Source organism: Peromyscus leucopus, chromosome 12, assembly GCF_004664715.2.
Source record: "Peromyscus leucopus breed LL Stock chromosome 12, UCI_PerLeu_2.1, whole genome shotgun sequence".
Taxonomy (NCBI): domain Eukaryota; kingdom Metazoa; phylum Chordata; class Mammalia; order Rodentia; family Cricetidae; genus Peromyscus; species Peromyscus leucopus.
This window is the reverse complement of record NC_051073.1, coordinates 52749338-52775767: the sequence shown is the minus strand read 5'-3', so window position 1 is coordinate 52775767 and position 26430 is coordinate 52749338. Positions and strand designations below refer to the sequence as shown.

General features: G+C 40.3%; 1 protein-coding gene across 11 annotated transcripts in view; it reads left to right on the top strand.

Annotated features, from left to right (window-relative positions):
- Positions 1 to 26430, top strand: part of Zbtb20 (zinc finger and BTB domain containing 20) — a 747261-nt gene that overhangs the window by 573930 nt on the left and 146901 nt on the right. For all 11 annotated transcript variants that reach the window (XM_028872130.1, XM_028872128.1, XM_028872106.2 and 8 more), the window contains one exon: positions 14704 to 14743. The gene's annotated coding sequence lies outside the window, so the exon portion shown is untranslated. The remainder of the gene's footprint in view (positions 1 to 14703; positions 14744 to 26430) is intronic.

Below are 26430 nucleotides of genomic sequence, written 5' to 3'. Positions count from 1 at the left end.
GACCAAGGGTGTGAATGGTAAAAGACGGAAGCAGTGAGAGTGTGCTGGGAGGAAGGTGGGAAGAGAGTAGATGCCCACTTCTTTACTTCCTTCCGACCACTTCCAGGGTTAGCTTTGTTATCCTTTTCACCTAATGCCCTCAAATAGCTTCTTCTCACTGCTCACAGATGTTTCCTACCTGCCTCACACATGGAAATCTCCAGACTAGCATCTTAACATACTGCCCAGGCTACCAAGCACCTTGCTCATTGACTCGAAGGACTTGGACCTGTTTCTTCTGGGTCCACCAACTTTCTTGGCATGGATAGTGTTAATGACTAATGGAAGTCTGGAGGAACTTAAGCAATAATTTGTTTTTACTTCATTAACATTCAAAAAATAAACAAGTAAACTACATGTTGAATTCATTAAATTCCTCTTCCACTGTGTAAGAATATAAAAACTGCATTTTTAAAAAAGGGATTGATTGGTGTCATGTACGTATTTGTTCACTTCTGTTTATGCAAGATAATAAGAGTATTGCCATGGAGGAGGAATAATGGTATTTATAATTCCATCACTACTGTTTATGTGAGATGAAAATGTCTGAAAAGAAACTAGAGGGAACATGGGTGCTCTTTATACACATTAAACTCTTCAATTGCTGTTGATAAGATATTGAGGAGGGAAGCTAATCTAACAGTTGGGGCATAGGTAGTGTTTGTAGCATCGTGCTTATCAGTTGTCTCAGTGGCCAGGCTCAAAAAGCACTAACCAGTAATGAAGGAGGTGCCTCCTTGCAAAGAAGCCCAGGAATGTGTACTTCATTAGGTCCTGAGATCTAGATTACTTTAGGTTATGGTCCCCTGGTGAATGCTTAGATGATTCTGTCTGGAAGAGAGGAGGTGTCATATGAGGGAGCCCAGTGACTTGAAATTTACCTATAGTTTCCCTATGAGCTTCTTAGGGACTGGGTCCTATTTATTGTTCAAAAAAAGAAAAAAAAAATCAGACCAGGTTTTGAAGATCCACAACCAAAACTTAAAAAGTTCTCTGTAGACTTTAGGATATTTTCATGTCTACTTAAGAAAGAAAAGGAATTGAAAGTAGGACAGATTAGCTGAGTTGATAATGTAGGCCACAAAAAATAGTCTTCCAAGAGGGGTTAATGATTGTCATGGAGCATGTGAAAAGAGCAAATGAAGATGACAAAGAGGGATAGGTTGGGTCAGGTTGCGATATTCACGATTACTTTTTAAAGTGGATTAACCAGTAAGAAATGGAGACATGGGACTCTCCAAAACAGAGCAGAAGATTCTCGATGGCAGGGATATAATCTAAGTGACGAGGCTTTGAGAACAATGTCTGTTGAGCTCATGAATAGAAAACTGAAACGCTTCTCACTTTCTCTTCTTCCCATCAATCCAATATCCCCAAATTGTACAAATATTGAAAGTCCCCCAAGTGTGCAACCGGCAGAAATGAAAACCCAAGGTAGCACGGTGGCCATCATGTGCCTCAGCTCTGCCGGATCTTTGTCAAGCGGCTGCCCTGACCTTATGACTCTTGCCGTTCCCATCAGCTATGGCTGTGCCACTCTTCATCTAAAACTAACTCTCACAGTAAGTTCAAAAACTTTAGCAGACTTAGTCTTGAGAGTTGAGGTTTAATAAAAGCATAAAGTCACTAATTTTTATATTTTATTCTTTGCAAGTTCCATTCACATTCCTCATCCCGTCTCCCCTCATATTTTATTGTCAGTTGGAATAATTTTGCATTAAAGTCATGGGTGATGAATCCAGAAAGATAGTGAGGGGTGTACTTTATTGGGCCTTGAAGACCCTGGAAACTTCTAATGGGTGAGAGGGGGCTTTAAATCACATTGTAACCCTGTTGTTGCAGGAGGCCCCACTGTAGGCAAAGCCACAAGATGCAGACCTAAGAACTTAATGTGGGTCACCTGTCAACTGAAATTTCCCACCAATGTCAGTAAAAGTGAGCTATGCCTTGCTTAACTCTGGGCTTTGCTTCTGAAACCACTTTCTCCCATCCAGCACTACGTGGCATCCTTACCTAAGGATGCTCACAGAGCGGGGTGATATGTTGTAAAACTTTGAAAAGTCCTTTGCTTCCAAAACAGGATTGGAGACGCTTCTGCAAGAATTTTAAATACTAGATTTTGTTTCTTCTTGTACCATGTCCACTATAGGAAGGAATATAAATTTGTCCACATTTAATAGTTTATGCATAAATCATTTGAAGAGGAGGAAAAAGTTGAAATTTCCCACAGATTGGCATCCTCTCTACCCAGGGTACCAAAATGGACCAATATGGAGAAGGGAGGAGATCTGATAGTTTGCCTCAGGTAGGATAGTCAAAAAGAGGTCATTTTCTTCTCTATTTACATCTAAAATTTAACTCTGAAGCCATGTATTTAGAAGAATTCAGGGGTATAGCATAAAATTCTTCTTGTTAGTTACAGAGATGACAGATTTTTTTTTTTTTTTTTTTTTTTTTTTTTTTTTTTTTTGGTTTTTCGAGACAGGGTTTCTCTGTGTAGCTTTGCGCCTTTTCCTGGAACTCACTTGGTAGCCCAGGCTGGCCTCGAACTCACAGAGATCCGCCTGTCTCTGCCTCCCGAGTGCTGGGATTAAAGGCGTGCGCCACCACCGCCCGGCTAGATGACAGATTTTAAAATCTGTTGATTCCTCTGAATAGTTTCCTCCATGACCTGGAACCTGCTTGCTTCACTTCATCTGGCCACAGTGCATTTCTGTGATTTATCCCCAGAGATTTTTAACAGAAGCTTACACTTACTGTCTGAATTAATGATGTTCCTTTCTTTCACCATGACAAAAGCCACTCTAGCCTCTCTATACATTATGTTAAAGGTGGTTTTTCTAAAGCATGTGGACATATTCTGTAAAAGCTTTTTCAGTTCCATCACGTTGACAAGCTGATTCCATTAAGTCACCCACCATCATCATGTTCAGCTTTTTCTCCTTTTTTGAAAAGTTAGAAAACAGTTATCATAAGAATTTTAGAGGCATTCACTTTGGCAAAAATAAATCTGGAAAAACATGAGTCTGTTCCTTGAAATGGAAAAAGATGAGTTATGTCATTCTCTGAGCAGCCCTCCTCTTGACACTGTTTGAGAACAGGGAAAGAAGCTATGGCTCTTTTTTCTTTGTTTTCCAGTAAGTGCAGTACCTTCTCAGTGTTCTCACTGGAGGTCCAACTTCTCTACCTCAGGAGTTACTGGGTATTATGTAGTACTGAAAGTGTACACTGCACGAATCTGAATGAATGAGAAAAAGGGATTTCATTTGAGGATTTTTTTTAAACTATTTCCTTACTCTTGGACAAAATGCTATTGAAAGATTTTAGGATCCCCTGGCTGTTTTGATTTATCAGGATAGATATATCTCTTCTCCTTCAGTGCCAAGCTTTCCCACTGACAAGGTAAAATTCGTATGATCTCACTACTGCTGGGTCATTTAAAATACTGAGTGACTGTGTGACGTGAGAGAAAAATGCCCAGTATGGGGGTAATTAGCTATGTGGAGTTGTGGGTGGGTCACTTCTCAAGGAGAAATCATGCGTGTACAGATCACAAGATTAAAGGAAAGCTAGGATCCTTTGGTCTAGGTGCAAATTGATTGGAGATGAGAAGGGAATCCTTTTGTATAGTGAGTCATTTGGGCCTTACCGGTCAGAGACAAATGGACTTCCCTTGAAGGATCTGGTGCAGGCCACTGTCAGATGCTGAAAGTGAGTCCAGAGTTTGAGATAGCCCTGACAAACTAGGACATGTTGAAATTGACCTCTACTAACACTTAAAAATCCTATCTTCTCGGTTTCTTCTAATTTACCTTATTTTTTTAGGTCTCATCTTGGAAGCAACATAATTTCTTCCTGCAAGTGTGGATGAAACCTTTATATTTTCATAATTGTTTCACAGACTGCTATGGGTTCCCAGCTTCCAGAGCTCAGCTCAGCCCTGGTTTGATCTGGCGGATTCCCACTAGTTGTTCATGGTCTACTCCTTTCAGGAAGTGTGATGTTAAAGAGCAGCCAGAAAACATTTGCAACTCCCATAACATCAGGTTATGTAACACCCTTAACAACAGGTGACTGCAAGAATTCAGATATTTACAAGAAGATGTCTAAAGCCAGGTTTTCCAGGGTAGAAGAGCTAGATTGTAACATCTTCCTGAGGTTATGCTAGCAAACAGCTCAGAACCAATAGAGGCAGGCCATGTGGGATGATAAATATGCTAATGGACTTTCAGTGCAAACCATTGTTGTTTTCTCCTCACTGAATAGATTGCTCTTACGTTACTAACAGCAAAACTTTATTTATAGACTGTCTGAACAGAAAACCCCAAAATGTTTGTAATTTTGAGAGAATATATATATATATATATATATATATATATATATATATATATATACACACATACACTATATGTGTGTGTCTGTCTAGATATTTTTTACTTGAAATTAAGCAAAAAGAAAAATTGTTTTTTTTGAGGTGGAGCAGGTGACAAATCCAAATTTTGAAGAGTACATGATAGAGCCTAATATTATCACACATACACAGGGGGCAGGGGAGAGAAAGAGAAAGTGTGTATGTGTGCTTAATACCTCTTTTATTACCTATGGGGGAAAAAAACTAAATTTGGATCTTGTAGAGACAGTTAAGAAAATGCAAATTCCCCTAAGAGGAAGTATTAAAACAATCACTGAGTGGTGGAGAGGCTAGAGTTGACTGGGAATGTCCACAAAGAGATGGTCCCTGTACATGTGGTCATTTTTCTCCAGCTGCTTGGTGATCAGGATGTGGATGTGGAAATCAGAAAGGAAGGAGGGAGGGAGGGAGGCGGAAGGAAGCTTTATGAGTCCGACAACCTACATTAAGCCCTTTGTGGCACAGCTTTTCAGAATCCAGGCTGCCTGGCAAGCTTGACCTTTGCTGTTCATTCCTGGTGTTCGGAACAGCCAAAGGAACGGCTGCATGTACCAACCATTATGCTAGTCAGGTTATCCAAGTTAGCTTAATGCTGACTGTATTTCCTGTAGTGATACTGAAGAAAATGTCTCTTTTGAAAGGTCTTAGACCTCTCTCCTCCCAGCTCCTGATCACAGTAATAAACAACCTCAAGAAGTCATTAGTGAGGACAAGCGCAATCTCCCCTGACAAGTCAGCTATGAAGAAATTGGCATAGTTTGTCTCTTTGACTCCTGTTCTTATGAAAATAATGGATTGGAAAAAAAAAACTATGTTTCTCTCTATCAGTCCCTTTTTGTAACTGTATCTTTCTTATCAGTTACATTGAAGCTAACTTTGGGGCCTAGGTGGTTGGTATGTTCCTAACAAAAGTTGAATACTACTCAAAAGTGTTAATAGTCAAAGTCCATCTTTAGGAATAGCTTTCTTCTATAATTGTATACTGCCCATTTCTTATGTGTGTGTATTTTGACATCGCTGGAGCCTTTGCTATGGGCTGCCTGTTGATTGGGGTGTGTCATTGTTTTGCTTTGGGGGCAGTAGTTCAGTGAGCCAGTCCTCCTAATCTGAGCCATAGATAGAATGGGCTCCTCTTCTATTTAAGAAATGTGGCGGCAAACTGCTTTAAATGAATCTGGTTCAGACAAGGTCATCAGAAGCATTCATCTGACACTGTGCTGTGTGTAATGAACACTTCTACTGAGCTCCAGAGCTGCAAGGTTAATAGACAAGAAAGCCAGTGACTGCCACCACCCACCCGAGCTCCCAGGAGTCTATCAGTACATGTGAATTTTTAACCATATGGGGCCCGTTTCGTCATTTATAGAAGCTGTTCACTGGCTCTCCTGATATCTTTGAAGTTAGATTTGGGAGTAATAATATTGAGTGTTTATATTATGTTCTGGACTTTTCCTTTTTCTCTAATTGAAAATTTAGTTAATATGCATATTCAATTCCAGATTTCTGAAATATTCAGCTAAACTTCTTAGATGTAAAGAATGACTTGTTAGAATGTTGTTGCTCTCTAGCTAACCATTATGCTAAACCGTAGTAGATTTCTAATGCATTTTTCCTCACTTTTATTTGCATCATGGCACTTGGTAAATTGAACCAATACCTAAGCACCACATATACTATTTTTATTTTAATCATTTGCTATATGTATTGCCTAATCCCCTTTAAGTTTAGGATGTGTTTTATAAAACTGTATTATGGTTCTGTGTGATTTGTAGGGTCAGCATTTTATCAGATTTTGTTGTCATCTAAGCTAAGCAGAACTAGTGGGATTACTGAATTCACCCCTTGGCTGGAGGCAGAGCTGCATATCTTCAATCCAAAATACATAAGTATCTTGCCTCTTTTTAAAGAGTTGTGAAGAAAGAAATTTCATAACTGCTCTTAGCAGTCTATTTGATTATTTACAACTAGCATATTTAGGGTGTTCATCTTGAAGTCTTAAATTCCTCACTCAACTTTTTGATATCATTTTGCCCAAGGACAGAAATGCTAATCATTATCCTCTTTGTAATGACTATTCTTATAGTCAGAAAACTATGAAGATATAATTTGACCCCTTTTTCCCTAAACTAAATTATTCTCATTTTTTAACAGTTTTATTTCTATAGCTCTTTTTGTGACAAACAGGACTGTTTTTAAAAGCTCTGCCATATACGATGCTTCTGACTCAGGCACTGCATGTTTTAATTACACTGTGCTGGTGTGGAAATAGCCACAACTTCTCATTTTATCCTGATGGACAGAGCATTTGTGGTCATTTAACCTTGAGGTTTAAACTTGGTCCCAAAAAAGTAACTGACTCATAGCATTGGCTAGACCCAGGACTAAAGAGCATCAGTCTTCCGGGTCTCAGAGCTCATCTTGCCCCCACTCCTGAAAAGCACTAAAATTAACTTTTCCTTGACCTCTCTTTCTAGTGCTATTTGTTTACTGATTTAACGACTTTTTCTATCATCTTTGTCTCCTAAAATAGACAGATGACATTTATTCAACAAACATTGGACTGTCATGCTGTGTTTAACACACTTTGCAAGGTTTGGGAGATTCAAGTGTGAACTGTCAACAAAGGCTGGGAGACATAGATGTCCTAGGCATGCGCAGGGAAAAACAGAATAGTCTGTCACAGTATATAAAGAAACAGTGGAGGAGAAAACAGAGATGGGTTTGGGCCAGATTGTGAAAGGTCTTGGATGCTCTTAAGCAAATGGTTGGTGGTGACAAGGACAAAAGTAACACTTTGCAGTCTGTATTACAGAAAACTGCTCCTAAGTTTTAAAAACACAGACTTTGTTTATGTTGTCCCCATGGCTTAGCCAGTCATCAGGTCTAAATATCTGATTAATTTCTATCTCTTGATATGTGTGTCACATATTTTCTTTGTATTTTAACCATTTGAGGGAACGATTTGAGTGGCAATCCCCCTCTGTTCTCATTGTTCTAGATGCTTCTCTGCTTCTACTGTGTTCATATTTTGTCTGGGATCCACAGCGCCACTTGCTTAGTCTCTGTGTTTCTAGACAGAGTAGTGTTGGAGTGTTTGCCTTATAGCAGCAATCTCTAGCAAATGACATTAATGGTGGACTAAAGCAGCACTGTGTGCCTCTAACCAGTTGGCCACATGATAACAGTGAAAGAACTTTTCAGGTCACACACATAACACACACACACACACACACAGACACACACACACACATACACACACACACACATACACACACACACACACATACACACACATTTACACACACAAAAAAAAGAAAAACAACAATTTACTATAGGGTAAAAGTCCTGATACCCAATCTATAGCTATAAAGCTACTACTTCAGAAATTAGTAATCTACAGAGAAAGACTGGAATTAGATCATAAAATGTTCTAAAATCTGCTTTGGGTGGACTCTTAAGTTGTCAGGCTGGAGGGGGGAAGAGGGAAGAACTGAGGGTAGATATGGTCATGTTTCATTCTATATATGTATGAGATTCTCAGAGAATAAAAATTATAATTAAAATAGAGCCCATCTTAAATACAAATCCAGTCCCTGTCACACACACCCCAGAATCACTGCTCTCACTGTTTTCTGACTCTGTCCCTGTAAGCATTCTGAGGAGTCAGGAGTCTTGTGTGAACTAGGGCAGGTATCGAATTGTATCTTGTCAAAGGCTCATAGGCCATACTATGCCTAATTACCAAACTTCAGTTCTTACATCCTCTCTCTTCATCCATGATTACCTTATTTCATCATCTGAACTTTTAAAAGGAGATGTCCTTCAATTATGTTATAACATGCTTATGATTATTTTATTTCTTGAGATAGATACAAAATAATATGGTCTAGTAAGTCAGGATTCAACATATATATAATTTATGATTTTCTGCTGTTGACCAAAACAGGGGAAACATTTCAGTAACTGCAGAGAGCCTAAAGTGGGGTTGCAAAGGATCAGTCTGCACCTATGCTCTTTAACTTGCAAACCTTTCCCCAGATTGATGTTTAAAGAAAAAAAAATTTAAGCTGGAGAATTAAAAACTCCCAAATGCAGAGTGCATGAAATGCCATTAAATCTAGCATAAACCTTCTTGAATCTGTCACATAAAGAAAGTCATGTATCCAGCGTGAAGCTGGAATATCAATTGACAGGAGTCTATGGAGCTGGCACTCATTCTGAGAGGCACATGTGTCTAAAATTCCAATAGCACCTCACTCAGCCTTTGGAACGTCTGGAAGTTGAATGATAGTAGCAGCATCTGTAAGGTGAAAATCATCCTAACGTTTGGGATGATGCCCACACACGAATTTCTTAATGCGGTATTTCTAGAACACTCAAAGAGTACTTAAACATTATCCCTATCCATAGAAAACATAGCTATAAACCCACCCAAGTTCTAGGAAGAATATTTGAAGAGAAAAGACTAAGAAGATTAAAGACGTGCCTAAGAGGTCATTCCTGTCTGGTTGTCATACCTTTTACCCTTCTTAGCTGAAAGGATGAGTATGGAACTTGAGTTCATCTGAATTCCTCAGCTCTGTCATCAGCTGTGACACATTCTCATTTTCTGATTCATCTGTGATGAATAAGCACTCCCTTTCCTAGTCCCAGTCCTCAGAGTAACCAGTTTTGTGAGTTATGATGACTTTTTTCATTTCATTATTGAATTATTATTATTCCCTCTTAGCAAAGTTGGTCTCACTCTTTGTCCCACCTGTGTTAACCCCATATGTGGAAAAGCCCAGTTGGTCAGTAACGTTGCCTGAGCTCTGAGCTAGTTCAGAGTAAAAACCTGACAACCAGGCTTCTGTTTTTAACCAGCCAGATACCTCAGCTGGCAAGCAGCTCAGCTTCCTCACCATAAAATGGGTATAATAATAGCTTTCCCTTACCGCTGTGAAATATTTAGAATGCAAATCAAGCCAAACCTATCTCCTTCCAAAGCGAAGCATAAACCAGCCTGCATAATCCTGAATGAGTCCAGATTTCAAGGGAAAACATCAAGTGGGAAGCACCAAAAGGTGGCATAATTTAGTGGTTAAAGTATGTGGACTTTGGAATGGTACAGACTTACTCAGAGGCCAGCAGCTGTGTGATTTGGGGTAAGTTTCTTAATTTCTGAAATCTCCTCTTTCTTCTACTAAGTGCAGGGTAACAGTATTTTTCCTTACAGTGTGGGTTCAGTGATTCACTCTACCAGTGTTTCTCATACTCGCACTCAGGCAGGCCTCCAGTTAAAGTGATTCACCATTCAGGATGCCTACTGGGACACTGCTCTGTGTGCCCAGACTGGACACTTCAGGGCAGCCTCAGGTATCACCCCTGAAAATACACGTGGAGTATTTTCTTTTCACTCCTCAGTATATTTTTCCTTGTTTTACTAAAGTAGCAGTAATGCAAGGCCAAGAAGAGCATCTGTTTTGTTTCTTTTAAAACATCCAAGAGAAAGTTAATGGGGAAATGGATACATGTACAAACAACAGTTTAAGTTATTCACCCCCAAGGAAAACCAGCTATCAAGGAAGACGACCATGTCTTAGTATTGGTGGCGCTGTGTACATCATGTTGCTTGCTCCCTGCACATCCCTGGGTTAACACACATACAAACGAGAGAAGCCTTTCTTTACCACATGCCTGAAAGCCATCAGGTACTCAGAACAGCATAGGAACTCTCCATCGCTGTCGTTTCTCCACCCCATACTTCTCTACCCCATTGCAGTAACTGCACTGTGAACACTTGAAAAGAAATTATACTGGGTGGATAATGATCAAAGTACATTATATACATCAAAGAAGTTTATAATGAAGCCCATTATTTCATACAGTTAATCTACGGTAATAATAATGAGTAAGAAAAATATTATAAAGGTCTAGGCATATAGAGGACTAGGGGACCTCAAAGGAGCTTGTATGTCTCTAGTCACTCACCTTTACTTACTTATAGAGCTTCCTTTTTTAATGTTTTCTTTACTCCCAGTTCAGATTATGCTTGTTTTAAACTTTCTAAAGGCCATTTCAAGGGAATTTTCTTTCATCACCCCATCCTCCCCAAGCCATGGGTAAAAAACCCACAGGAGTCATACTTAGGCTTCTTGGGATCCAGACACTCCTTGAAACTTGTTGTATTTGAGCTTTCTCAGAAAAGGATTCTCCTAGGAATCTGCATCATCTCTAAATGTTGAAAACCACTGCCCTAGAACATTATGTAAACTGAAATTAGGTGAACTAGTCTTTTCAGTTACAATTAAATTTCAATTAGGTCCTTGGAGATTGACACTTTTGGTATCACAAACCCAAGATTAGACATCGATGCACATCACTCCTCCTGCCCCCACATTGTGAGTGCACCCACTGCTGTGTTTTAATGTCCGGAATTATTTGGCCTTTACAGTTTTATATCCTTTGCTACATATTTGTGTGTTGAACCTGGAATGTTCAATGCAAATGTTTTAAATCCTATGCAAAACTATTCTACTTAATTCTTTGCATTTCATATAAAAACAACTTACAGACATAGAAGGTGAATATCACTCAGGTGGAAAGGGCATGTATCAATACATAAGAGTTTCAATTGAGCAAAAGTAAATCTATGTAGATTAATACATATTGTAAAGTTGCATAGCAGATTGTAATTCAATCAAGAAGGAGGGACCTTTTGACAGTTATGGACATTTATGAATTTTACATGAACTGTGAAATTAAGTTTTTAGGCTTAATATTAAATTTGGGATTGCTTTTATTGTTTTGCTTTAATATATCAAGATAAACTTATATCCCCCCAATTTGCAATCTAACTTGGTTTTCTCTTAAACTGTAACACACTCGGTCATTTTCCCTCCATCTTAGATTCCCGTCACTCCGTCACTGACAGCCTGTGTATCATTTGATATCAGGGAGAGAGTTTATTAGTCTTCACATGTGTTAGTCAAGCCGATAACTTTCTATCACCAAAATTTAATTTTAGCTAATTTTGTGAATAACTGCTCCTTGGAGTTCAAATAGAAAACTTACCTGCTCTGATAGAAGAATATAAGCACCTGATAAAGTTTTCAAAGATCAGAATCCATTTTTGAGAGGGTTTTTTGGTCTATAACATGCAATAGATAAGGGATAATTCAGCATATTTTATAGAAAAATCATTAATTGTGTTTCCCCTTTTCCTCCAAAGATTAATAAGAAATGGTGCTCAAAAATTGGGGAGGAGGAAAGAAAAACTGAAGAAGAAGAAGATGGAATGACAGAAATATGCCCAGTGCAGTGATTTCCTGTCCTGGCTTGTAAAGAAGACATGAAGTAGAGTCCTGCTTGCCACAGTCAGACAAATCTTTGTCACCGCCAGTCCCACACGCTCAGACCAACAAGTAACAGACTTATTTGCTTACAAACTGTTGCTTTTTTACTTTCTTATTTATTATCATTTTAATTTACTTGCAGTCTTTTTTTTTCTGCTGTCATGCTGCGGTGCAGTGTCTCCTCACTTCGCTTCCCAATTCTCTCTTCTTGTCCACTTTCTGCTGCCTGGCATCAGTGTTTATTGAATACAGTCCATCCCACAGCACTTCACCTTTTCTTTTTTTAAAAAGGAAGGTTTTAACTTTTATACATCTCCAAAGCCAGCTTGGTATATTTGGGAATTTGGGCGTAGCTTCTCTTACTACTTCCTGCTGGAGGGGGGCGCTGTATCTTAAGGGGACACAAAGAAAATTTTAGGATCATGGAGTAGTCCGTGAGACTGTATCGTCTGAGCCAGTTGCCTTGAAACGATTCTGGATGTTGGATCATCTGGGCCATGGTGTCATTGGAGACCTTTCAGGTGGTCTTGGCTGGTCAAACCTGATGTATCTTAATCTGGAACAAATCCATAGCCTCTGGCTTTCTGTAGAAACAAAAGCAGAGCCTCTTTTCCAAAGCAACATATCCTTACATCTAAATTTTGAAGTCGAGGTACCTTTAAAATATACATTTTGGCATAACTCAACAGCTTTCGCAATCAAATGTTTTTCTTCAGCTACAAATATCAAAGAGAACATAATCCAGATTCTCTGTGTGATAGCCATCTTTATGTGGCTTATTTTTTATATTACCTTGAGCCTATTGCTTTAAACAGCAGCCTTTTAAGCTGAAACGGCGCTGTGGCTGCTGACTCAGCCCACTTCAGCTTCCCAACATGGCAGTGGTACCTTTTCCGCCAGCTCTGGGAGCCATCCTGGGTCTATGCTTTTATCCAAGCAGCGCGTAGCCCAGAAACCTCTTTTTTTGTTTTGTACTAGCAAAGGCTAAATCCACCACGCAGCTTAATGTGCCACTTGCAGAGGCCTCATTCCCGCCATACTGCAGGTCAAGCACACATGCCAGGAACCCGCCAGTAACTCAAACTGGCAGGCTGCCGCTCATTTGAGAGAGACAATTAGGAAGCTGTTTTTAGCTCCATTTTAGAATCTTTTCTCAGGTTTTAGGTAGAAACTCTTGCCAACACGTTGGGCGCCATTTGTAGCTAGAGTTTTCCTGCCTTGCCCACAGTCAGGACAAATCTTTGTCACCCGCCAGTCCACAGCCGCTCAGACCCAACCAAGTAAACAGAGACTTATATTGCTTACAAACTGTATGGCCGTGGCAGGCTTCTTACTAACTGTTCTTATAGCTTAAATTAATCCATTTCCATAAATCTATACTTGCACGTGGCTGTGCTTACGCGTCTTCACATGCTGCTGGTCATGCTGCGGCTGCGTGTCTCCCTCAGCCTTCCGCTTCCAGAATTCTCCTCTCTCCTTGTCCCACCTACTTCCTGCCTGGCCACTGGCAATCAGTGTTTTATTTGACATACAGTCCATCCCACAGCACATGAATATACAAAACTACAGTCTTTGTGCACTAGCCCCTTTTATTTTGTATTTCCAATGCGTAAATTCTTGTCATAATTCACACATAATCTGATTATCTTTCCTACAATTTTCATTAACCCTATCAATTTATGGGAAAAATTTAAAGCACAAGGGAGCCCAGGGGTCTCTTGCACTGGTGTGCACTGTGAGCCAGGCTGCAGAGTCTGCACTGGTGTGTACTGTGAGCCAGGCTGCAGAGTCTGCACTGGTGTGCACTGTGAGCCAGGCTGCAGAGTCTGCACTGGTGTGCACTGTGACCCAGGCTGCAGAGTCTGCAGTGGTGTGCACTGTGACCCAGGCTGCAGTTTCTTTTGAACTCTTTCTGTCCTACAGGGATCAACATCCTTTGCAGCTGCATGTACACAGGCAGATTTCACACTGACCACACAAGGGGAAATATTTCTTGAGAATAGTCTCTACCATGGTGCATTTGTCCAGAAAATCTGGAAACTGAGGCTCTTGAATGTAGTTTTCTGCTTTGACTTTTTCAGGGTAATCAGGTCCTTCAAGTCAATACCCTTAAATAAACTATTTTTGACACTTTTGGAGGCTTTATGTGAGTGGTTAAGAACATCCTGCCAGGTGCCCACAGTTTGGCAGTACATATCTGATGTGACCTGAGGGTCTGGTGGAAAGACTTCTGTTATCTTAATTTCTTTATCTAGAAGAGAGTCAATCAAAACTATGGTGGCATTCCAGTAGTAATGGTTTATTTCTTGTATAGTTTGAGGACTGTAAGGGAGAATTATTAGACTTTTAAACATAGAATGTGAAACTCTCATGGCAAACTTCCCCCAAACCTGAAAAAAATGTCATTATTAGAGCAGTATTTGGAGTGCAGAAGTGTTCATTCCAATCACTCTGTCACAATATCTCCATCAACGATAGAGCTCTCTGCAACACAGAAATGTTCTGTGTGAAGTTCAGTAAGGTCAGTGAAAGCCACACGTGGCCATTGAGGACTTGGAATGTGACTAGTATGACTAAGGATCTGAATATTTAGATTTTCATTAAAGTTAAAGAATTTAAGTAGACAAGTATGGCTAGTAACTACTGTAGTGAGCAGCATCGTTCCTCCAGAAAAGCTGTCTGTTGGGATCCTATGAAATCAACAGGAAAGGTCTTGGCACTTTCTATACTAGGATGTACTGGCATCAGTCATAGCAAGGAGGCTACAACTCCTAAAAATCTCTGAAGCTGGATATTAATAATTTTGTGCCTACAGTGACAAAATTTGGGATCAGTGAGTCCCATCAATGTCTCAAGGTTTTGTGTTCCTCACTGTATTTAGTTTTGTGTTTAATTCCTTGTCTTGTCTTTCCTTTTCAGTTCCTTGACCACCAGTCCGATACCTGTTCCTGCTCTTTATGTAAGTAAAAGTGGCTTCTTTACCCTTAAGTGTTGGATTTGTGAAGCTCTGGTCTTAGGTGTCACATTTCCTAGTTGGTTTCACTGTGGTGTCCAGCGTCCATTTAGTATGCGTTAGTGTTTTTCCTGCTTGGAACCAGTGCTGGTAGTGTGGTGGTGAGTTGTCCTCTGTGAGGGAGCCCAGCAGCACAGCCGCTGCCTTCTGAAAAGACTGCCCTTTCCCTCTCCGCAGCTGCTATTTGCAAAAGTCGTTGCTCTTCTGAACTGAAGCTTACAGTCCACGGCCAGATCTCAGCAACAGTTGGGCTTTGCTCTACTGTCAATCAATGGGCAATTATTTATTCTCCAGTTATTCGCTCATCCCTGGGTCCAACCATTTTTAATTTTAACTTCTAGATCAGAGCTTTCATTTATTGACAAAATTTATAATATCCTTTTACAAAGAAGTACAAGACTGAAAAGTAAATAGGCTAAAATTTGTGCAAAATTATAAAGTCTAGGAAGAAAAAGAAAAGAAATCCAGGATTCACATGTGCCAGAAGGTTTATAGAATGTACAATTCCTTTCCAAAAAAGATGGGAAAATTTGGGGTGATGGGAGAAAGAAATGGGGGAAAAACTTGATTTTAAATGAAAACGTGAACATTTATTATTTAAAGACCAAACTGGGCCACACTGAGCAGATTTGGATAAATGTTATTTTGGACTGCTTGGAAAAGGTTCTGGGGTAATGAAACCAAATAATCAAGTCACTACCAGAGACACCCCCTCAGAAACCCTCCAGAGAAAGGCAGTTAGCACCTTCCTAAGTAACCATAGGTGTCCCTGTAGCCACATCTCCCTCAGTCCCTCGTTCAGGCTGCATCACTCTGTAGTAGTTCCTATGCTGTAGTGATCTGCATCGAAAGAGCTCTCTGGTCCCACTTGTGTATGGCTTCTACTAACATTCCTAAAACCTTGTGGCAAACATATTGGAGGAAGCAGAACTCCCCAAAAGGTGCTAAAGTTGTGTGGCACTTTATCTGATGGGAAAGGAGACTGATTGATTAGACTCCTCAAGGACTGGTGCTGTGTGAGACCACAGGGGAGGTCCTGCCTGCCCCTAAGCCTTCTCATCCCCGTTCTCAGTGTTGATAGAATGTGTCTGCTGATGCTTTGGAGGATGTCGGTGGCCATGCTCATGGTTACCACTGTGTGTCTTCCTGTCCTTCCCCTTTGTTGTTACCTAGCACTGCATATTTCTAGTCCTCTGACTGGCAAATCTTTTTGTAGCTGTTCTTTTGTGTAAAAACAATTCACATAATAGCTCAGTGTTAGACGAGGCATTAATCCTCACATCACCAGGATGAGTCAGCACGACATACTCCTGCCTGCCTAGCTCAGCTATTATGACGTCAGTGCTTTAGGGCAAGCTCCAGACACAAACTGTATAGGAGACCTGTCTCACCTAGTAGAAATCAAGGGGGAGACCTATAATTGAAAGGCTGTGTCTGCCTCGTGGGAAAAATGTGAAACTAATTCTGTGCTACATCAGTAATCAGCAGAGCAGCTTCAAGTAGATCCTTTTTTTATTTATTATTTTTTTCTTTATCTTTAAAGCAGAAGTAAGGCTGGGAAAACAAAAACCTGTAACAAGCTAATAGTCCATTCATGACCTTGTCCCACCCCAGGCCAGGCTTCATGCTTGCTTGACTTGTTAGAAATCCTCCAGTTGCCTTTATGCCAGCAGGATGACAGGGCCAGTAACAGTCCTGTGTCCTCAAGTGCCCCCATGGACACAGCTGATGGAGCTGATGGCTGCAGGGGTGGTGCCCTAGAGGCCCGTCAGAAGCAAAGGGAAAGTTCCTTGGGAACAAACCCGAACATTATCCCCCAGTGCCTCTTGTCCCAAGTGCCTCTTCGATGACCTCCTCTGAACAGGTGCAAAATTCGGACCATTTGACCTTCTGTCCTTGGCACTGCATCCAGTGTCCGAATCTGGAATTGACCCAGATTTAAATAGGAGTTGAATAGATGCCACACTTTCCTACAAGAGTTTTCTGTCCCATTATTCTTCAGCAGAAACTGAAAGGAAAACCCCACAACCTGCCATGCTGCCTTGAAGCAGATGAGAAAGTCTAGCTATGTTTGGGAAGCCCAATTCTTGTAAGCTAGGCCTCTATTCAGACTCAGACAGATTCTCAGGACAGTACCTTACAGTATCAAAGGTTAATCACTGGAAGGGTGATAATGTATTCCCTTCCTGACGTCCCTGTTAAAAAGAGATGCTCCAGTGCAGCCTCCATCCCTCCCTCTTACTCTCACCCCAGCCTGCCACCAGTGCTTCTCCACTGGGATTCTCCACCTTCATTAGATTAGTCTCCTACCATGCTTCTGAGAGCTGCTGCCACTGCTTGGTGTGGTTTTGATTAACTGTGCACAGTTCTTTATTTAGTTTTCAGTCAACAAACGTTTATAGAAATCTTGTAACAGTGCTTGGTTCTGGGAACTCCAAGACAAATGAGAAATGCCACCTTTCATTAAGAATGGCACCGTCTGGGGCTAGTGGTCTAGCTCAGTGAAGTGGAACGGGAGCGTAGGCCTGGGCTAGACCCACAACAATGCAAAAAGAGAAAGAAAAAAAGCCCTCACAGTCTGTTGGCGCAGAGGAGCATGTGGGTCAAGGCTGTCTTGTGACAGGCACTGGAATGCAGGTATCTACAAGTGCCTACCCAGATAGAAGGTTCAAGCTGACTCATGATGTGAAAGCAGTGAGTAGGGGTTTACCAAGTGAGCTCAGGAGGAGAGAAAAGAAAAGGGCACATCGTCAGGGAAAAACAAGAATATTTCAAAGTGAGGAGACTGAAGTGACTGCCAGATCCAGGTACCGAGTTCTCTGGTGTGCTAGAGCGTGCTGGACTAGCAAGCAGGCTGGTTGGGTCAAAGGGCCTCTGATGCCAAGCAAAGGAGTTTGATCTTGATCTTACAGCCTTGAAGATATTTTTTAAAAATGTAAGGAAATTGCATAAAACCTGACCTGAGTAGTGGATAGAGTGGAGAGGAGAGATTATTTAGGAGTATTGACGTGGACATTAATAGTTGTGAGATTCCAGCATATCTTTGCCTACTGCATAATCCTTGCCTTCTAAGAGAAAGGCTGATGTGATATGGTGCCAGGTTGAAAGCCAAACCCCTCCTTGGGAGAGTTTCACTGAAGACCTCAGTTTGCAGCTGACCTGGATCTGAGCTGCTGCCTACTGGTAGAAGTGTCTTCTGGCCACAGTGAGCATGGGATAGGAGACAAGAGAATATAAAAAAGACAAAAGCAATTCTTAATAATGGCTCTCTAAAGTCAATCAATCCCCGATTTCCTGTCATTTTTCCATTGCTGCCTTTTTCTAAGCAAAATTTCCAAGCCATTGAACTGAATTGCAACTTATGCACAGCCGGGTGTTGAGACAATTCAGTATATTCATTCCTTCTCTCTGAATTAGAGTTCACCATAAGTGTGCTTTTCTCTTGTTCACTTTGGGCTGCCAGGACAATTTAAAGGAGAATTTCAGCAGCTTGTGTCTCACGCACCATGTTCTCTTTGCAAACTGGAGTATATGTGTGGGCGTGTTTAAGTTGTCTCTATATTGCTTTCTAGAAAGGTTTGAGAAGATGAACAAGATGAAGAGTAGGGACCTATTAAAAGCCCAGATCCCCCAGTGACCTGAGTGGAGAACGTAGGCTGGTGATCAGATGGTCAATTATGTGTTTGTCAAAACACAGTGGGCTGCGTTCCAGACTGCCAGCTTTGGAGGCCCAGCTTCTGCCAACCAAATGTCATCTGGGAACATGCAACACTGGGCACTGTGAAGGAGTTTGAAATAGACCATGCCACAGCCAACCTACTGCCAGTCTTATAGCACCAATATGGCATGCACAGCCGGGCCCCATGTTTCAGAGCTCAGGAATTCACTGTACTCAATTCAAGGGGTCAGATGGGTTCATGTTTTCAAAGCCTATGTTCTCTGCTTTGAACACTGTGACTTGTTCCTCAGCAATTTCCGAGGGATTTTTCCAGTCACATCTCTGTGGAAACCACTCTTTTTGTGTTGGTTCTGAGAGCCTTGTAAAATGTCCCAGAGGAGGGGGTGAGGCAAACCTGCTCTGACAATGACTGTGACTCCTAGAAGGGATTCCAACTCTAAGGAAATTACATTAAAGGTGCATAGCTTTTAAAATATCAGGAACCACCTTGGCAACTTGTAAAAAGCAGAAGGGCTTTGCCTATTTTATAAAGTGATTTGCATATACCTGCATAAATAATGTCCCCACCTGTACTTTTATGTATTTAGGTTGAATAAATTAAATTCAGTGATCTTTAAAATATTCTGTGTCTTTCATTGCTCAGACACCATTTTCAAGACCCTTCCTCTTCATTCCCCTCCTGTGGCTGCAGTGAATATTTGTTTTTGAATCTTTTGGCTAATTCTGAGAACTAAAGAACACTGCAGACCAGTCCACCATAACCAGGAACATTATCTCCCTCTACTTGAATTTCTCTTTTCTTTTCTATCACTGGATCAAGAGTTCTATTTTTTTCATAAGAGAAAATGGAGGAGTTTATTATTAATATGAAAGCATAGCCCAAGAAAGGATTAATACACAGCTCAGAGATATTAGCCTTCTATTATTTTTCTATTAGCCTTTTTTTCCTCCTTCCTTCTCTCTCTTGCTCCCGTACTGTTTCTCTCTGTCTCTTAACAAGGTTATTATGTAGCACTGGGATTACAGTCCTGTGCCACCATAATTGGATTAATCTTTACTTTCTGTGGCCCTTGCCAGTACCCCTTCAGAAACCACCTGTCTATTAACTCCTAACAGTTTTAACTTGGGCCTCTACATCAAAGCCTGTTCAGTAGACCAGCCCTAACCACATTCATCCTGCAAGATATTAGGCATTTGCCATATTTTGTGAAGAATCATGTTTAATGGGGTTAATATATATAGTTGTTGCTCTTGATTGTTCTAAAGGAACTTAAAGTTAAGAAGTTAAACTGTTGAGTATTTTTATATGCACATAAGGAAATAAACTGACTAAATTCCAAATGGAATGATATAATCCAGGAAGTACAATAGAATTTCATTCTCAAAACTGAGTATTGAGAGCTCAAATTTTTCATGTCAAATGTGATTCATCTGGATCTTGAAAAATGGCTAAAATGTAAAAAAGGGGGGAGTAAAAATAAAGACACTTACTTGAAGCAAAAACATAACCTAAGTGTTGGGATCGATCTTGGAGTGGTCCTTAAGTAACACTGGTCTTCCTCATTTAAGATCTAAGCTGGGTTTAAAAAAAAAGAGGTAAAAAGGCCTGAGAGATAACTCACCAGGTCAAAGCACTGGTAGCACAAGCTTGGCTTCCTGAATTCAATCCCCAGACCCCACTTAAAGGTGGAAGGAGAGGCTCTCCTCCACAGTGTTGTCCTCTGACCTACACACATAGCATGTACACATGCACAATAGTAGTTCATTCATTAATACATAAATAACATCTCAAAAAATAAGGAAAAATGATAACTGAAAAAATAATTTTCATGACTGTTGGTTGGAAGATATAACATAGGGGTAAAGGCAAAAGGAGCCCCGTGACTCTCATTCCTTCACTTTCAACTTTCAGAAGCATGACAAGATGTATGCAGATGTGAACAGCACCTTGCCATGTCACTAATTTTCCCCAGTCTGTGTAGAAAAGAAAGAAAAAGATACTAAAATCCTGCTAATACACATTCTGACAGACCCGTTGGACATGATTTGAAATACAGACCAAGGGCTTTCTCAGAAATAGAATGATTCATCTCTGAGGAGCAGAATAAGAAATCCAGCAGTATGGGCAGGGGTAGAAAACTGATTTGAACTAGACATGAAGAAGGTGTATTCTTCCCAACCTGGAAAGCAGGAGGAGGAAGAAAGGAGGTACAGCTGGAAATGGAGGCAGTAGGACCAATTCCACTTGTCTAAGCGGACACCTTGGGGTCAGAATCAGCAGTGCTATGGTTGTTCAAGGTCTACTTTGAGGGCTTTCCGAGTCTCCAAATTACTACAATTAAAGGAAGCAGGCAAAAATGAAGTTGATGAACTAAATAAAACCTATGGGAAGAAAAATACAATGCTTGTATCTCTGCTTAAATTAAGAGTATCAACATTTGTTGAATGATTGCCTTGCTTTAGATACTGTGCTATTTAAGAGTTATCTGATTGAACTTTTTAAAGTACACTTTTAAGGATATGCTCTTACTATAATTGTGCAATTGAGGGAACTGAGATTTACCATGTTTGATTAATTTTCCCCAAATACTTAATAAGTGTTAGAGATAGAACTTGAATTGGGACCATCTGCTCTTAAAATCCATGGCCAAATTTCATTCAACACAGGCAAATGTCTACTTATGTTACAGATAGAATGGTGGAGAAAACAGACAGTGTCTCTCCTCCTGAACCTTATAATTTGAGGAGTATAGGGCAGATATTAATTAAATGGTCAGACAAAGCATACAATTTCAAACTGTACTCACTATCATGAGGTGGAAGTACCAGGTGCTCTAGGAGCAAAATGTAGTGGGTAAGGTAGTTTCTGGAATCCTTTCTGAGGAAGTGGCACTTGATCTAATATCTGAAGATAGAAAGCACAAAGTGAGGTTGGGCAGTGGGAAAGAAGTGCAGGCATGGAGAGCAACATGCTTGAAGGCCTTAAGTAGACTCAGAAGAAGAGGGTGAAGGAAAGAACAACCCAATCTGAATCTGAAAACACGCACAGGGCATGACTATGCTAGGTCTTTTGTGGCCATGTTAAGGATATTTGGAAAACAAACTGAAGACACTGTGATGTGATTTTTTTTTATTATTTTAGAAAGATGTGGCTTGAGGTATTTATCTTAGGAGTTAGAAACTAGCCACACGTGTGTATGCGCACACACACACATATAGCTACTTCATTGTTAATTGTCCCAAACAGGAAACAGCCCAATTACTTCAGTGGGTGAGTGATTAAACAAACTGTTGCACATGTGTATCATGAAATACATTCATCACTAAAAAGGAATGAGCAACTTGAATAAATTTCAAGGATATTTCACTGAATGAAAATTAAAATGGCCAATTTCAAGATTGCAAACTGTTATCTATATGTAGCGCTTTTGTACTAAACAAATTATAATGCTAGAGGACAAAGTTGTAGTTGACAGAGAAAAGAGACTAGAGGTGGATGTGACCATGGCTACAGAAGAGAAGCATAAAGATGTTTGCAGTAGAATGGAGGTACTACCTCGAGGTTATCATATGTGGTGGTGAATGATGCTGTTGGCGTGGATAAAAATGCCCAAATACAGTCTTGATGGAGAAGCCCAAGACTGAGATTTAAGCAACTTTTACTGTTTAATTAGCTGGTAGATAAAATGAAATCTGTAAAGTATCCTCAGGAAAAAAAGAAAAACAGCTAAAATAGTTGTAGGAAAACCAGAACACATGAACCCAGAAGGCAAGTGAAGAGTGTTTCCTAAGAGCACAAGGGCAGAGTTGAAACCCATACATTCAGTGGATCTGTTTGGAGGCTACAGTTGACCTAGGAAAAACCACTGTGTTTTTGTGGTAAAAAGATAACTTGTTTATGCTTAAGTGAGGAGCGTGAGAGGTTAAAAAAAACAACACAGACTACAACTGTGGACAACTAGTAGATGCCTTTGTATGACAGCAAGGAGAATGAATGACGTCACGGCTTGAGGGCAGACACAGGTCAAAAGAAATTTGGGGAAATGAGAACACTGATGTGTGCTTTGCACACATATGGGAAAGCCACAGATGAGAAGAGAGAGTCAGTGCACAGGAGAGAGAGGAAGACACCATATTTAGTTGTGGATGGGTCTTGATAAGATTAGAATGTGAATGTAAGAGGAAGGGCATCTATTATTTGAAGGAAGAAGGCGCAAGAGCAGATGCCAGCCCTTATGTAGGTTTGATGCTGACAAATTATGAGGTTTCCCACATGATGGCTCCTAAGGGGGTGAGAGCCTGCCAAGAGTAAGTGGTGAGGAGATCTGATAAACGTTGAGGTTCGAAATAGTTCTGGGCACAAATGGGTTTGCAAGTCAACCAAAGAAACATAGCAGAAATCTCCTTGGCAGTTCAGAAGACACAGCTACTTCTCATCTCTCCCTCCCTGCTCTCCATACCCAGTCATGGTGGATGCCCATGTTTTATGATTTCCCTACAACCATTTTAGCTGCTTCTGGAGGTACCTTACAGATCTCATTGTCTCTACAATCTGATTAAATATGAAGAGTTTCTGCCTCATTGCCACATCTCTAGTGTGTATCACACATACATGCATGACAGCTCTGATTTCTTTCGTTACCATTTTACTAATATATAATCAATTATGAATAAGTAGATAATCTACTTGAAGTGTGGTAAAATGTGAATTTTCTCTTAAGTTTTAAAAGCTGGTCTCTAATGTCACAAAATGCTATTTTTTTTTTTCTCGGAGCTGAGGACTGAACCCAGAGCCTTGCACTTGCTAGGCAAGAGCTCTACCATTGAGCTAAATCCCCAACCCCACAAAATGCTATTTAAATTTAAAAGAGAGTGGGGAGAGACTAGAGGGGAGGAATGAAAACATAGAGGGGAAAAATAAAGAAATCTAGGGAACTATAGAAGACCTGACAGAAAACTCTTATTTGTTATTCAAGGGAACTCCCATTTGAAAGAAATAAATGAGCTTCTATCTCCTAATGGTGATCTACACTGGTAGTTTAAATGAGATTGTCCCTCATAAGCTCATATATTTGAATGCTTAGTCATCAGGGAGTGTCACTATTTGAGAAGAATTAGAAGAATTAGGAGGTGTGGCCTTGGAAGAGGTGTGTTACTATGGGGGTGGGCTTTGAGGTCTCAAAAGCCTACACCAGGCCCAGTGCCTGTCCCTCTGTCTGCCCATATCTCTCTCTCTCTCTCTCTCTCTCTCTCTCTCTCTCTCTCTCTCTCTCTCTCTCTCTCTCTCTCTCCCTCCCTCCCTCCCTCCCTCCCTCCCCCTGTGAATCACGAGTGTAAAGGACTCATCTACTGCTTCAGAGCCTGTGTGCCTGCCACCACACTCCACACCATGACAGTAATGAACTAAGCCTCTGAAACTGTAAGCCATTCCTCAGTCAAGTGCTTTCTTTTATAAAAGTTGCCTTGGTCATGGTGTCTCTTCACAGCAATAGAATGGAGACTAAGATACACCTTCCACCTCCACAAATGGCTTCTAGACCTGGAGACATACCGTAGCTACTAGAAATGTAAGACGATACCAAGAGCATCTGAGATCTACTCTCATAGATACTGACAGCATCTAAGGGAAGGCTCCTTTATTGTCATAGATGCTGAGAGTCATCAAACTACCCTTGGGAACAGTTGGTGGCAACAGTGACCTTTCCTGTCTGAACTCGTTCCACTCCGCCAGTTTCCCTTTAGGAAGTGACATTAGGACCACTTGACTCAGAACTAGGCTGCAGATACATCTGGGTAGACTTTGGCAGCTGTTGAGTGCAGCAGCTGTATTTTTTTAGTATTTACTTCTTTGATGATTCTATAACTCACATTTATCATAAAATATTAAGAAAAATATGGTATAAATAGAAAACATTGATAATCCCACTGTTTCCTTACTTTTCAGTAATTCTATGATAGCTGTCTTTATATGCACCCATGCATGCATGTTCATAAACACACTTTCTTGATAATTTTTAGGATAAATTTAAAGTAGAGGAATTATTAAAATAAAATGTGTATGTTGCTGTATTGTTCTGCAGTAACTTTTATCAATTTATACTTCCATCATCAAAGAAAGACACTACCCATTTCTCTCTGTCTTCATTGGATTCTATATTCTCAGTTGTAATTTTTGCAATGTAAATAGAGCCATTCTTATTAGGGGTATGTAATATATTTTCCAAGCATTAAACCCAAACCTGGATACATTGAAATGCATTAAATCTTATTACATAGAACTAAAAACTGCTATAGAGAAAAATTTTTAACCCAGAAAATTTTTTTCTGAGAATTCTCTAATACCTTAAAAGTGACTATAAATCAACAACAAAAGGTACATTTTAAATAATTTATATTAATAGGATGTAAGTTTTTATATTTTGATGATTAAATTTACTCTTTTAAATCACTATTATTTGTATTATTTAAAATTATCTTAACTAATTTCATTTTTAGCCTTTAAATTAAAATTTCAAAAAGGCAGTTGATGATTCTGACAGCATGTGGTTGCTGATTCTCATTCTTTATTGCAAAATGGTGCTCCCTACATCCTTTAAGGTCAGGCACCTCAGGCTCTGTTTCTCCAACTCTGACAGCCACACCCACCCTCACTACTCTCTCTGGGGTTCTATGAAGAGCAAAGCATTAGTTAGGAAATTGAAGGGCTCTGGGCATGGAGGTGAGCACTTCTTGGTTATGTATATTCCTGTGCTTAGCTGGCATCCCCATCCTCCAGTTGTTCATCTGTGCTCTCCTGTCAGACTCCAGAATCAGAAAAATTATTGGGAAGGGGAAAATACACGGTGGCAACATTGACTGATCCACGTCTCCAAGGCAGGATTGTCACTATTCTTCCAGCAGATGTAGACAGAGATTTCTGGATGTTCTCATAAATAACGTGCTAGAGGCCATATCATCAATGTCCTTCACCTTTCCCCCACTCTCTCTGACTCTCATGTGTATTGCTACATACTTAATGAAATAGAATGTTTTCCAACAACTTCAGGGAAAGTGAAAGACGCTAGGAAAGCAGAAATGCCGCACCGACAGTGTCACCCCAGCATCCACAGTACAAACTGTGACAGGTTGCCTTCCGTGTTTCAGGATAGGGAGCATCTGGGCTCTCAGGGTGCATTTTCTGGGCTTTTCAAAGGAGCAGGAGTTGCACAAAGCTGTTGTGAGTGATAATTGGAACATTCCTTCTGCACAAGAAGTGCAGTTGCAGATGATAGATGGATGGTGTGTATGTTCCATGGTACTTTTTCTTCCTTTTCTAGAATATGTCCATGAAAGTATCATGTCTTGAATTTTTACAGTGTCCAGAAAGGAAGCAGAAGACAGGCCAGCATGTCCCTTCAGGCCAACCACAAGCTAGGGAGAATGGCGAAAACAGGAGTAGTAAATCAGTCTGTTCTCTCTTTCAGCATCACGTGTCCCGTGAAGTGGGAGCTATGGTTATGGCCCAGTCTTTGGTATAGCTAGTAGCTTTTCCAGGGCATGAGGCTGATTGCAAGTGCTCGAGCTATCACTTAATTCCGTTCTTAGAATTGTCGTATGTTCTACCTACTTCCATAACATGACTTACATTCAGAAGCCAAATAATGACACAGGAATGATTGACGTTGAGTGGTATTGATGCTTTGTGTGTTCGTCATGTTCTGTTTCACCATTCTCTTCCCCAGTCATAGTTACCTAGTCAAGGGTGGGTCAGGTTATGTGAGACTGTGTGTATACATATGCACTGTGTATCTTATAATTAGCAACTTACATATTCAAAGAGTCATTTTACTAGGGCTCTTGCTGAGAAAAGTTACACAGTGAATCTTCATAGTGGCAAAATCAAGACCTAGGGTCTTCTTTATAAACTCTCTGTCATTTCAGCGTCACTCTTCATTCTGGTATGAAATGTTGAAAA